The sequence below is a fragment of the Anoplolepis gracilipes genome, chromosome 6, assembly GCF_047496725.1.
Source record: "Anoplolepis gracilipes chromosome 6, ASM4749672v1, whole genome shotgun sequence".
NCBI lineage: Eukaryota > Metazoa > Arthropoda > Insecta > Hymenoptera > Formicidae > Anoplolepis > Anoplolepis gracilipes.
Window position 1 is genome coordinate 10,547,501 of NC_132975.1, and position 13,880 is coordinate 10,561,380.

General features: G+C 35.5%; 1 protein-coding gene across 2 annotated transcripts in view; it reads left to right on the forward strand.

Annotated features, from left to right (window-relative positions):
* LOC140666442 (lachesin) overlaps window positions 1-13,880 on the forward strand; it is a 136,561-nt gene that overhangs the window by 37,314 nt on the left and 85,367 nt on the right. The window lies entirely within an intron of this gene.

Consider the following 13,880-nt stretch of genomic DNA (forward strand, 5'->3'; position numbering starts at 1 on the left):
ACGCACTGAGCTCGGCGTGCGGCGGTGCACCCACACGCGGATCGCGCAGATAAAACACACGCGCGCGCACAGGACCGGGTGTGAAGAGACCGTGTGTGCATCCGGGCCGGCAGGAGAGAGCGCCGTATATTACATTCTTTCGCGTTTAACTGGACGGGCATTAATTTGAAAAAGTAGGCGGCCGCGGCGGGTGCGAGTCGCGGTTTAGAATCTCATATCCCGGGATGCGCGCGGCATGCGGACTTTGTGCGAACGTTCAGCCTCGACTTATGCGCTTTTGATGCACGCTCTTTTCCCCCTTCCCCTCTCCCCCTTATCCCGCGTGTATTTTCCCATCCGTTTTCCCGCGTCGTGCGTTGCGTTTTTGCGCCGTCTCGCTGCATTCGAATGTGCTGTCGAGGGATTAAGATTTTCGCGCGTTGTTTCCGCGAGAATCGCACCCACGAGACTTAAACTCGGCTAGGGTATTAACGACAAAATTGCAGCGAGCTCTGGTATTAAAGAACTGCGTGGGAGCAAAATCGTAGGATTACGCAAGTATAGCTATCTCTCGAAAGAATTGTACAATGTATTATCTGAAATAATTAATTTTTTAATTTGCTTTTTATGAGTCTCAACTCGTATTCAACTGCATTTATGCAGACATTTTAAAATGTTTGCATTTCTCTTAGCTTATGCGCTGGTATATGAAGAAATTATATTTAATGATTTACACACACACACACACACACACACACACACTTAAATGTTTTCAAGTAAATGAATTTCTTTTACAGGTATATTTATACAATATTATATTATCACGTGATTCTATTTTGATTAAGTCATATTTTATTGAAAATTGACTGATAAAATTTACTATAAAAGTTACTTGACAAGTTTTTCTAGCTTTTATATTTTTATTTATTGGCAGAGATTTATTTTATTTATCATTTATTTACGATTACGCAAAAATATCGTTACTCGATTTATTTCCATCCCAATTAAATCACAAGATTTAAACCCGCGAACGATTGCCATAACGAAGGACGAGCGTGGCAAATCGCAAAAGGTTACCCATTATTCGCGGATTTTAACTCGTTTCCATCAGTTACGTTATACGATCACGTTCTATCATTTCATCCCTCTTCTCCGTTCTCTTTTTACGCGATATTTCTCCCTGTCGATCGCCGAGACTCGTCGAGACTCGTCGAGACTCGTCGAGACGTTAGGGGGCACTCGTCATTCTCGAAAAGCAATTGCACCGGGAGACGTTAAAGCGTGAAAATTGCGTATTCTGCCTTCTCACACCCTTCTCTCTTTTTCACCAGTGATATATGTTCGTCGCTTCGCGTGTGTAGTGTTTGCGTGCACATAGCACATCTCGCATAGGACACGCATGCTAAAACTGTGGTGCGTGACACGGTTACGGGACGAGCATAGACGGATGCATAGAAATATGGACCGTGAAATATATGGCGTGGCTGAGGAGATAAAGATGAAACTTCTCTATAAATAATCATAGAACTCCGCCGCTGATATAATCAATATTTATACTTCTACTATTATTAAGAAAGATATAATAGTATTATTCAAGAATTTTTCACTATATCTTAATTTAAAGTTAATTATACAAATTGAATTTTGATTTTGAGACGATGAAAAAATTTGCTTTCTTTCACGTTCTTGTTTCTTAATTTCGATTCGCTGTTTGAGAAAGAAAACAATTTATTTTATTGAAAATTATCAAAAATTTATATCTCTTCTATTAAGGAAATTATGGAGTATACATTGCTCTTCTGATAAAAAATTTTATGTAACATAAAATATTTTATAAAATTTTAATGTAACATATATATAATAGATTTCACGACATAAAAATTATCATATTCTTTTAATTTTTAACAAAATTGCCATAACGTGAGAAAGCATTGTTATAATCCCTCGATTTGCAACTCTGCAAGTTTTCACTGCGAAACATTGCAATTTTCCTCTGAGAGATGCAAACCGTGCTTACGCGATCGAGAGGATGGACCTGCGTTCCGCGGATGTTGTATAAATGCTCGTAGGTTTCCATCAGCGGTTGCAGAAACGACCCGTCCCGCTCGCTCTGTTCGTTTAACCCCAGCCAAGTACTTGGTGTCCTCGCTAATAGGATTATCCGGATTCGCGAAGTTTCCTCCCGGAAACGGAATGACCGCGATGAACGTAAACGCCGACGAAATTTGCGGCGGATTTCTGAAGCCGCTCTCGCTGGAGAAACCAGATATTTCGATTCGTTCCACGCGCGTAAAGACGACACTGAATGACGCTGATATTCGTTAAGTGGATTTAAGGATCCCGTTTGTAACTTTGTGAGAATCAAGTTTGCATATAGAGTATCCGAAAATTTTTGATCTCAATTTCAATAACAAGTTTATAAAATTGTTGCTATTTCCCTTCCCTGGATTAAAATTTAATAAAATATATAAATTCGTGTAATATAAATATTCAAATTTCGGAATGTATATATGTCAATTTCATAAACGTCGATAGAACAAAAATTGACAAAAATATGAGAAATAAAATAATTTCGTGCAGTTAAAACTGTTGTTGAAATTATCACCCGAAAGTGAAGATAGAGATTAATTTTGAGCGACTTCGACCTTCGCGGATTTTGGTGGCAGAACACGCGGAGGTTAGCACCAGGCCGCGTGTTCCTATCCGACGTAGGTTCGTAACATTCGTCGGTGCCCACTGTCTATGTAATGCGACCGCTTACGAACGTACAGCCAGCAGCTATGCAGTTTAATACTTGCGAATGTTTCTTGCAACGGCAGCATACTGTGCATATTGTGCTTCTTTCACTACCTCTTCCTCTTTCTCCACGGGGTTTATTCCATTTTCACTGAAATAAAGCGACAAAGAGGGTGAAATTTGCGGTGACCGCGAATCGACTTACACGCTGTTGGAATAAGAATATAGTTCAGCTATGCATAAAAGAGAGAGACGAACGACGTTTAATTCGCTTTCTTGTCGGCGCGTCCTAATTCACCGCGATGCACGAAACTATTACGGCTTTTACGAATCAGAGAGTTTAATGAAAATAGAAACAAATTTTAAGGATTTGCAGTAAAAAGCAAATTTTGGAAATTTCTAAATTTTAAGATTATTATAATTTTCCTGTGGTTTATAAAGAACAAATCTCTTCAAAAACTCTAAAGATTATTAAACATTAAGCATATTAAAAATTAAAATATCAAATATATAAATCTAATTTTAATATTAACTTGAGTTTATTCTTTTTACCAAAATAAATTTTCGAAGAAATAAGGAAGAAAGAGAAGGAACGACAATTGCAATAAGGAGTGGTTTCTTTACGTGCGACACGGTCTAATTATCGATATGACTTTGGCCAGCGCGTTCGATCGAACGCTGAAACGGTCGCCGAATGCGACCTGACAAAGACGACGTTCACATCTTGAGGTGCAAGTACCCGCGGAAGCGAAGTCCGTGCAAACTCTCGCAGACAGTTTCACAAACTCCACTGGAACGTTAAACATGTGTGTGTGTGTGTAACGATGTAATCGTTCACCTCGTGCAGTACAGTACTGTTCAAAAATAATATTCGCTATTTGGTTTTACAGCATACTCACATAATTCGTATCATATCGAGAAATTAATAGAGATCGGTATAATTTGTAATATAATTAGAAATGTATATGTATTATTTATTATAATTTTTATTGGCAGGCTGAGTTTCATCATAAATTTATGCATTGTTGTTATTTCACAATTTTATATTTAAATACTTTTTATTTAATTTTAAAATTTGAGCCTTTTAAAATTAAATAATAATATTTAAATATAAATTTTTTGGAATAATTTATTAGATAGTAAAACATACTTTTTCCTCGAAATAAGATAAACATGACGCGAAAGTCACAGAAAATATTTCAATCAGACAATTTATCTGCAATCTATATCATTGTTAAATTCCCTTCTATAGGCGAATATCTCTTTTGGCCATCATTATTGAACAGCGCTGTACCTACGGTTTTAACTCGTTCGAGTGGCCGTTATATGGGGTTCTAAGCATTTTGATTCTGCTGACCATTGCAATCCGTTTCCTTCTCCTTCTTCTTTCTCCGCGCCATTCTCCGTACACTCGCAAAAGACTTACCCCTTCGAAGCTACGTGGTTCGCGTTTAAACCACCCTATTCTCGCGCTCGTTCGCCCCGCGAGTCTACCCTGCGCTTACTCTCATTTAGTGACTTCCGAAACCTTCCTTTTCGGCTCGATCTCTCGCTTGCTTTCTTCATCAACCACACGCGGATCTCGTTAGCGGTGCCCCTTCGATTTCACTACGTATTTACCGCTTCTGCTATCCCGCGCCACCCAAGTGCGAACGTGTACGGAATGATGTTTCGCGAAAGCCAAGGTCGATGTCTGTTCTCACAAATGAAAAAATCGAAATGCCAGCAGGACGAAATATACGATAACTGCATAAAAAATTATAATAATAATTGCGCGATATTATAGATTTTTATTTAATATATATATTTATTATTATGTGGCAATCATAAGTCTTTCCAGAAAATTAATTGGATATTATTTATCCAAGAATTATTTTACCCAATAAAAAAACATTTTATTGTTATATTTTTTGATATAATACAATATTTTTATATTATATATATTTTTGATATAATACATGTTTGTCTTTAAATTATAAATAGTACTGTTGTTATGTCATTTTTACTATTGAAACGTCTATATTTATGTTTACTCTATTATGTTTTAGTTATTACATATTTTTCATAGTTGTTTATATGATAAAACTTGACCTGTAGTTATTTGGTTTATTGCCTCGGGATAAAACATGATGCAATAAAGAGTTAAATATCCGGTAACCGATTGCCGTTCAATTTTCCAGAATTGCCAAGAACGCGAATATCGCGGCACCGCGAATGCGATTCGAAGATTACGCGATCGAGCGAGAAGAAGGAATGCGCCTTCTTTCCCTCCACCGATCATCGACCTACATCGAAGCTATCCCGTTCTAAAGAATGTTAATATTTATTGAAAATAATATTATCGTTACAAACTACTATGGACAAACGATGCTCTTGGTAAACGCGCTAGGAATTTTAAGCGAGAATCTTCTTGCTACTGCGGTTAAGGGAGAATGTAAATCCAGCGCAACCGAGCTCGCGGATTATAATTTTCATTCCATGGCACGCGAACAGGAATTTGTACGGCTACGATAGTCAAACTTACGTAAGAATTGCATCAACCAATTACCTTTCCCATCCGAACCATTTTCCCGCTTCCTTCCGCGTCGGGCCGTTTTCAGGATAAATTTTTATGGCACTGAAACTTTCCTCGACGATTTTCTCGATTAAAATGCTCCGTTAAACAATTTCGCCATTACTGAAATACGCCAATCGCCAAGTAGGTGAAAGAAGAGAGAGGGAGGAGCTAAAGTTTTTAAAATACTTGTGAAACGTGACTGAATGGAAATTTAGTATAATAGCGTCAAGATATGGCACTTTTGCGTGTAATTTTACTCGTCGGTACATAGAAACGCGTAACGAGCATATTTTTTATTCTTAAAATGAAACTGCGAATGCATAAAAGATAATAGAAAAGATATATTTGAATAGAAGATATATTTGAACAGTCTTAAATATCTTACTCGACGAGAGCGAGAGAGAGAGAGAGAGAGAAAGAGAGAGATAAGAAGTTCTCTCTAGTATATAGTATATATATATATATATTTCACACTCTTTAAAATTCTACATTTATCTTTATATACGCGCCATGAATCTAAAGATGCGGAAAATAGAAAAAATTATCTTAGAAAAATATGTATACATAAAATGTATATATTTTTGATTTACTTAATCGTAGATTCTGTTATTAAAAGCATATGTTACAATGGAATTCATTTCAACTACAATACTTTTTATTTACTGTTTTTATAATTAATACATAATGACAATAATGATCACAATGGCCATATTTAATAATTATAATAATTAATTGTAGATTTTTTATATATACAAATTCTAATACTCTAGATAAATTTTAAAATTTTTATTTTAAAATTTTTTTCCTTCATGTTCAGACCAATTAATTTTTAAATAGATTTTTATATTCACAAATTTATAGAAAAAATAGGTAAACAAAATTTTATTTATTTATCACATAGTTTCCGCTAAATTCGAGATAAAAAGTTTGCAAAATTTCAGCGGAGTACAAATTAGCTCGTAAATTTCCTAAAAAAAGCAGTTTTTTTTTAAACGCGCTGTGTTTAATCTTTATTACAAAAAAGATTAGTGAAAAATAAAGGTATTTATACTAAATTTAGTTTCTTTGTACATATTATTTCCACTTACATGATCAAAGTCACGTGATTATACCCATTCCAAAGCCGTGGAAAAAAAGTACTCCATTGTACTGAAGCAGAATCCTCTCTGTTTCCATCGTTGTGTCGCTGCCAAAATGCAGACAGATCCTGTGGAGAGTTTTAACTCGAAGCAGTTACATCGACGGAAGTAGCCGAAGAGAGAGTTGGTTCGTTGCGCCAAGGGAAAAGGAAAAAAGCTACACCGAGATATAAAACGAGCAAAGAACGAAGGATGGGTACCAGAAGTCGGCGAAAACTCGTAGAACCGTCCCGATGGGATACGTCGAATCGTACAGGGTGTCTCGAGTTCTCTCATTCCGGTCTGAACATGAAAGAAAAAAAATCTTGAAATAAAAATTTTTAAATTTATCTAGAGCATTAAAATTCTTATATATATATAAATATATAATTAATTATTATAATTATTAATTATTGCCATTGTGATCATTATTGTTATTATTTATTAACCATAAAAACAGTGAATAAAAAGTATTGAAATAACTTGCATATACAAAAGATCTTTATTAATACCAAATAGATTTTTAGAAAAATGAGTATACGATAAATTAAAATTTTTCAAGAAAACTGTTTTGTCCTTGTTTCCAATATTATTACTATTGTCTTTGATGCATGGTATTTCGAAATAGCGCTTGTTTGACCTCGTGGAAGTGAATCCATTTTGAACGTGTCAAGTAACGTCAGCACCGTATATCTTTGATTTTAGTTCCATTTTCAATCACATCTCGAATCACGGTTATCAAACTTGTGGCATTTATAAAAGAGGTATCAATCACTCAGTTTCTAATATATTATCTTAAAGATCTTCAAGAAATATATATAATAATATATGATTATATAAATTATACAATTAGAAATTTATATATTACTTAAGGATAAAATGTTCAAGAATTTAAAAAGGAAAACAACTAAAACAAATTGTGCTATATTATTTAAAGAAATATCGATTGACTATGAATAATGTCATAAAAAGTCTGACAAAAATGAAAACTTTTTCAATAAGTGCTTCGAGACTATTCAAGTCCCATTGAAATCGTAAAGCTCACCAGACAGACAGATTTTTGCCTAATCGTCAGTAGTAGCGCGATCTTGAAAGCACATCGAGTAGCAAGAGTCGCCGAAATCGAATTCCATCAAGTTGAGAAAGTATATCGGCGACGAAGAGCCAGTTCAAGAAACTTTCGCAAAGTCTTCCCTTGTCTCTCGCTTTTTCCATTCGAACCCCGCAATTGTCGCGGGACTCGTCCCATTCGTAAAGTTTCTCAGCCGCGAATTCACAGTCGTGCAAAAATATCAGTGGGGATTAGTTAACGCTGCGTTGCAACAATTCCGACCGCAACAAGTAGTTAACGTGACGTGCTACGTCACAAAGTTAGGTACACCTTGGAAATATTTAGTTAAGATCTACCAGTATAAAGTTTTTATATTATTATTACCCGTTAAGGGACAGCTCCGTTTATTAAGATTCTGAATATAAAGAAGAAGGAAATGAAAAAGTTAAAAATATGCTTCATTTATTTAATACTTCAACAGATTTTTATAGAATTTTTTCCAAATTTTACTTTAGCTACAAAGATAAAAAGAAACATGTGTTAAAATTGATTATGCTTCTACAATTGTTAGAATTATTTTTAAACAAATATGCGTATGTAAAAATATATTTTACAAGTACAATTTTTTAAAAATTACATAAAACCACGATGCAGAATTTCAACAAAAATTTTGAATTTTGGTGCTCAAAACATGCAAATTAAGTTATTTTAGTTTGACTATCCAATCGCAATGTTTTTTTAAGTGAAACAAACTGGCGATCTCTCAATGTTTGCACTGGACACGTTCATATCGTCAAAGATCTCGAGGAAATAGCAGGACTACCTAGTCCTGCGAAATTTTTTGAACAAATCGAAGTCCGCGGGTGACGAGAGGAGCGATCCCGAAACTTTCGACCCTTCCACAGATTTTATCCCCCCGAAATCTTTTATTCCTCGCCTCGGTTCGCAAAAACTCTCGGCACGGAGAACGTCAGGTGCAGGGATGACATCCTAGCTGCAACGTATGTGCGAGAGAAAAAGAAAAAGACTGGAAAGAAGGCCAGAGGAAGAAGGTCGACAAAGACGACGGAAGTTTCTTTAAGCAGCTAGTGGTCTGCGGAAAAAAGCTGTATTGTAAAATTGAAGAGATAAACAACGCGAGTGGTGCGCGTAGAAACTTTTCTGCGGGCGGTAAATCCGGAATTTAACCGCCAACAAGAGTAATTTTGCACAACAATAAATAAAAGTTAGCATTGGACATATCGGAGAAAGTAATCCGTTAGTTGATATATATAAGTGTAAAAGATAATACACACCAGCAGAGTTATTTTGTAGGACGTTCTGTACAATATGATGGAATTGTGAAGTGTGTTGCTCACGTATTCTATTTATACGTTCCAATATTTTCCTATATAGTTTACTCTCGTATGAGGATTATCTAAAATGTTTTATTGTCATGGCTTGAAAGCAAACCGATGTTTTTCATTTCGTAGTGTCGACCAATTTATTATCGTTTGTTATTTTTCAATGTGATGTAACGTTATACGCTTTATTCGTACGAGAGCAATACATGTTTTCTTGATTATTGCAGCCACACTCACATTTCTTACGATAAGTTTAATATTTTAGGAAGTTTTTTTTCAGTGAAAGAATTTGATATTATAAATCTACGCTAACATATTTATGTCTCATTTTTTTCATATAAATTGTTTTAAAATTGATTTAAAAAATGTATTAATTTTATAATAATATACATTTAAAAAAATAATCTTGCAACTTCAACAAAAATTTTCTAGGTGTAAAAAATTAACTGAAACAGATAAATTATTAGCAAATACTGTGATACTGCATATATTTTGCACTTAATCAATTTAAATGACAGAGAGACAGGATTTATATTAGTATGATTTAGACAGAAAATTTTTCTGTGATGCCTAATCACAAATATAATTGTCCTTTTGTCAAGGACAATTAAATTTTCTAGAAGTATTGCTAGAATATTGCTGCTATAAATTCTATACGTGACGAACGATATTCTAACAGATACAAAAAGTAGCGATAAATTTGAATGGTGACATCTAGAAATCTATCTACATTAGCAAAATATTTTGTTGAGTGTATACATGTATATACATATATATTTGAATTCTAACAGAATAATAGATTCTCTTTGCGTACTCAAAGTAATTTTTCTCTTGCCATTCACGCGAAAACATTTCATTCTAACCCCACGTGAAATACATACGATTGTCACGTAGATGTAGGAATGCGCGAATTTGTAATGCACGGTTAACGTGCTACTGAGACGTGCTGCGTATCCATCGACATCGCCAGCCAGTTGCTCCCGCGGGACGAGCTCTCGCAAACCCCGGCAAACGTGCTTCCCCAGCATGGCTGCTTCCAACACCTCTTCCCTTCGCGACAGTGTCGTTATGCAGCACGATATCGCGTGTACCACGGTACCGCAGGTGGACATAAAGGATGGTAAGGATGGATACCCGAGACAGTGTCAAAATTTTCCATCTTCCGCCGTTTGCAACAAAAATCCCCGTCGTAAACCATTTCTACGTAGCCCCGGGGCGACTGCTCGACACTACTTCGCTTACCTAGAAAAATGTCAATTTTCGAACGTGACAGTTTTCCGATTTACCGGTGGGGTGGGCCGGCGCGTTAAACGGTTTCCGCGGGGCGGAAATCGAGTGCTCGCGCGACACCTCGTTCCGTCTCGCGGATGGACGAACTGGACGGCCTCGGTGTGAACTGTCGCGCGAGAGACAGTTGGTCTTCTTTTTGAAGATGAAAGATCACGCCCATTTACGGTACAGTAAAAGATAAGATCTCAATGTCGTTCTTTCTCTCTACAATAGAGTAGGAGAGATGGACAGAAATAGATAGGTAGATAGTTTATTTAACTGTAGTATTCTAGATTATTACATTTTTCAGAGGTTATTATCTTTCGTATATAAACAACTGTGTAAAAATAAATATACGATAAAAATCCAAATAAAATAGAATTTGAAAACGAAATGGTGATACATGAGAACTGGAAAAAAATGCTCAAATATTTTTAAATACGTTATAGCACATGTAAAACATATATGTAAATATATATGTAATAAATACATATATATATAATATAAAGATAAATATATTATAAGTAAATTTAAATTAAGAAATATAAGAAATCACTATAATTAAGATGAAATATATATTGATAAAAACATATTTAAATATTAAGTTGTAATAATTATTCTTGAGTAAATATAAAACATTAAATATACATATAAGATTCATTAGTTTATTAAGTCATTAAAAACTTTGCTAAAAAAACATATCAAATATGTTATAATTATGTATACCAAATATGTAATTTATTTTTTACTGCCCACGTTCTTCAACTGAACTGCACACTGTACCTAGTTATTTCACTATTCCTTAATATCGTTCCCTGTAATTCTGACTCGTACATTGCAGTCCGACGGAATAATCCGCACCTGTGTATTACTGTTGCTCTGTCAGAAAAATAGAGACTTTAATTCATTTTTTAATTATACTCGATAAGAAGTGATGAATGTATAATAGTTATAGCTGTCAGAAAAACTGTCATCGATATAATTATTTCATAAATTTGTTGGTAAACAACTAGATTAAATTAATAATGCAAAAGAACAAAAAAATATTCTAGCTATCAATAAGTCTATAAATAAATATCGAAATTAAACTGTAAATAATAATTCTCAATATACTAAAAAATTATCGTAAAACTTATATATTTCTAATCGATGTATAGGATTAATATAATTAATTATCAACGTTACCTCTATGTTTATTGCATTTAATTATTTTTGTAAGATTTATTTACTTCTTTTGGTATACGACAGGATGCGATGTGATTTATTTCGCTCGTGTTTCGCGAATGTATTTCTTATCGGATAAGTTCCCGTGATTCTTAAGCGGCGGGCTCGGAATCACTTTTTCACACTTATTGCCTTATCGAACTTCGAATGTTCTTGGCTGAGGAATGCAAATCAGCGGAGCTTAACTTAGATGAACCCTGTCGTCCAAGGAAAAGAGGTACAAAAAGAAGGAGAAGAAGGGTAAGGAGGAGAGAAGAGACGCGTGACGGCGTGGAAGGGAGTCAAAAGTTTTGAATTACCAAGTGCAACGCCTCCTCCTTAGAATCCAAATGTCGTAGACGGATTAGTTTGACTTTCAATGGATTGCCAATCGACGCAAATGCGAAATACATGCCGTTAGAATACGATGATGACACGCGCACGGCACGATAATCGGATGCAAAGTACGGATACAGTGACGCAGCTGTCATCTAATTAGATCAATTTTCTGATAAATTATAAACATCACTCATTAGAATAATTCGTTTAAGTGATGATTAATGCTCGTGCAGCGTCGAAGCTTGTTGCGCATTAATTAAATTATTTTATCGATGTATATAGATGAGCGAAACTGTTAGTCACGAAGTGTGTACAATTCAATTAAATATTTATTTCCAAATATCTAGCTTCTCTTTAACATTCATTATCAATTATTTTAATTAAAAAGTAAATACAAATTTCATGTTTTTAATATTTCGCCAAATTTAATATTTCGAAAAAGAGGCGAAAAAGTACATTGTCAAAAGTCAACATAAATTGAAGTGAAAAGTAGTACTTGAAAGTTATGAAAAAGCTCGGTTATACTGCGCTTGTACCATTATTAAGGAAGAAATAGGCAAGAAGCCGTGTACTCGCGACAAAGCATCTACCAATATATGCCCATGTCTGTCCTACAGGATATCTCGATACGATTTTCCGTCGGGATACGAAGAGGAGTTTGAAGGTTCCTCTCGGTTTTCCCGGCCCCGTCAAGCTACGTCCTGCATCACAATACTTCTCCAATTTCCTGAGCAGAAGTTACGGGACACGTTCCATCATGACGTCACGAGTATAAAGCTCTTTCTCTCTCCCTGTCGTCTCGCTCGCTTCTCGCACCACGCAAACCCTCTCAAGATCGTTCCCCTTGTATTGCTCCTTTCGTCCTCCTTATACTTAGGACGTAAAAGAGAGTAGTGGGGATAAATAACCATTTGGGGTAAACTAAGTTTGCGCGCGCCGCATCGAGGAGAGGACGTCTTAAAGATCGCAACCGCCGACGGCGACTTTCGTTCGATCGAACGGGTTCAATCGTTAACCGTAGACTCGATTCGTCTTGCTTTCATTGCATCTGCCAAGTTTTCGCCCGTGACGGGCTCGAATATGCAAAAATAATGGGCAGGCCCAGGAACGGGTCATTATGCTTTCGTCACGACACGAGAACTTGTCGCGTTATCGAAAGAGGGGAAAAACTTTGTGCGGTTGTGTGTGCTTATCGCGAGATGAGAAAAAATGCTTGTGCTTGAGGTTCAAAGAGTAATTTGTTCGATAATTTATTTAACCATGCGAGAGAAAGCATAAAGATTTTAATTTTACAGATAGAAATAAAATGGATAAGAATAAACGGCGGAATCTTTTTCTGTAAGTAAATATTGTTGAAAAATTTATAATCTAAAAAATAACGTTCTTTTATATCACATGTTATAGCTTAATCTAATAATATCGAGAGTATTTTAAAGTACAAAATTCCAGAGAAAATTCCGAGAATCATCATGATCACAGCAATTACAGAATATTTAACTTTTTTGACCGACGGCCAATTTAATCGCGATTCCTTCGCGAATACTACCGCGTTCCTTAACAACGATCCACTTATATGCAGCGCATTGTGCAGCAAAAGTACAATCAGCTCAATGGCTAATGCGCTCTTACGGCCGATGCGCGCTAGTTTCGTGTCGTCTAAATGGAATTTGCAATTATCCACCTCCCGGCAAGATCTTGGACCCAGTATCAAGTTTCTCGATACCATCCCTGGATCGAGCCCTTTGGTTTACTCGGTCCAACTTAGGAAAATCGCTCGTGTAAGATGCTTGTGGTTACGCCGTTGATAAAGGAATGGCAGGACGAGCTGGAAATAGAAAGGCACGCGGTCGAGGAATGTTACTGAAAGATGTATTCTTCAAAGCATTTGCCATAATTATTGTGTGATTAAATTATATTTATCGATATTAGAAATTTTATGTATTATTAATAAGATTAATTATCTCTTTTTTAATTTACTACTATTTTTAACATCTACTGTATCCAAATTTTTTATGTAATATATTATTATATTGTGCCTTTAATAATGCGCGATTATTTTTCGTTAAATATTGCCTCGTGGTTTTTTTTTTTTTATTTCGAAAAAATTAAGACCACAAGGTAGCGTCGCTTAATGAAGCCACGTGGCATCGCGTGGCAAATGTAGCGCGCATGCATTAGCGAGCTGGAAATTTATTAATATTAGAATCCGACCTGTGTATACATACTAGAGAGAGAGAGAGAGAGAGAGAGAAGTACACGTTGCTTCGAGTATACAGTTTCGCAAT